Here is a 1,570-nt window from a genome sequence, read left to right as displayed (position 1 = left end):
TCCATCACTTCAAGGTGAGCAGAGCAGCAGCATCAGTGGAATGGCTGCAAGGAAGAACAAGGGGGAAACCCCCACCTCACTCTACTCTTGGCTCTGGGTGGGGCCTCAGGGAGATGAGTTCTGGAGTTTGGTGCTGATCGAGGTCTGTCCGTGACCATGCAGAGAACCCCCAGAGAGCTGAGGTGGGAAATGGACGCCCCAACCCCTTCATTCACCCTTGGGGCCGTGAAGCAGCTGCAGAGCTCCCTGCTGGCTCCACAGCTCCTTCAGGAGAGGAATGGGGGACAGGAGGGGTCACCCAGACCCACAGGCCCATTTAGGCTAAAAGAGCCCTCTAAGGCCATCCAGTCCAACTTCCTCCAGCTCTGCCAAGGCCACACTGACCCATGTCCCCAATCCCTCCAGTGATGGCAACTCCACCACTGCCCTGGGCAGTTGTTCCAATGCCTGCCCAGCCTTTCATTGAAGGAATCTTCCCTAGCATTCAACCTAAACCTTCCCTGGCACAAATTGAGGCCATTCCCTCTCGTCCTGTCACTTGTTACCTGGGAAAAGAGACTGACCCCCAGCCACATCTCATAAAGGACAGATTCTCCTTAGCCCTACTTTGGTTGCTGATATATTTACAACAGCATTTTTATTGTCTTTTATGGCAGTAGCCAGATCAAGTTCAGATTTGACCCTTCTCATTTTCTCCCTGCATAACYCCATGACACCCTTGTATTTATCCTAAATCGCCTCCCTGTTCKTCCAAAAGTCAAAAACTTCTTTTTCCCTCAGTTCCAGATAAAAGTTCAGCCAAGCCAGTTGTGTTCCCTGTCTCACGTTTTGGCACATAGGGACAGCCAGCTCCTGGGCCTTTTGGGTTGTCCTGGCTAACAGAACCATGTGTGGTCCTCCCCAAGGCCCTTTAATATATTCCCARCGCAGAAAGATGTGTCAGATCCCATTAATTCTTGAGTGAATGTAGCACGTCCCACCCTATAAGCCCCCAGTCTTCTTTTCCATGGTCCAGTGGCCCCACAGAGGCACTCCCCATAAATTGTCCCTGCTCTGCTGGGATGTGGGAATACAAGGGTTGGGTCAATCCATTCTCCCCAGAAATACCCGCGGCAGCAATTAATTGAACATTGCATTTTCTGAAGAAAAAGGACCAATATAAACTGAGCAGCTTGACAGTTTCTATGGTGTGAACTGGAAAAAGATAATGAAGCCTTTGTTAAAGGCTTTCCCCACCACCCACAGAGGGAAGGTCTCATTCCCGAGTGTCCTGGACCTCACCTGGCTTCTCACTTGTGCTGCTCTGTTTGCTGCCATCCCATCAGTGGCACGAGCAGCATGGGCTGGGTCAGAAACAGCCCCAAAGTGTCAGTCCCTGCTGCCTGTGAAGGAAACAGGAATGGCTGAGGCTGCTGACACATTTTGGGTTAAAGGGATGGGATGGGATGGGATTCATGGGATGAGCGGATGTGCAGGAAACTTTGGTGCTCTGGTTTTGCCAAGCTGGCCTGGGCAGTGAACAGATGGAGGATTACTCCAGTCCTATGCTCCTTCCATGTGCTTCTAGGCA

Source organism: Malurus melanocephalus, unplaced genomic scaffold, assembly GCF_030028575.1.
Source record: "Malurus melanocephalus ecotype Western Australia unplaced genomic scaffold, MMel_1.1 scaffold_391, whole genome shotgun sequence".
NCBI lineage: Eukaryota > Metazoa > Chordata > Aves > Passeriformes > Maluridae > Malurus > Malurus melanocephalus.
This window is presented reverse-complemented; position numbering follows the sequence as displayed.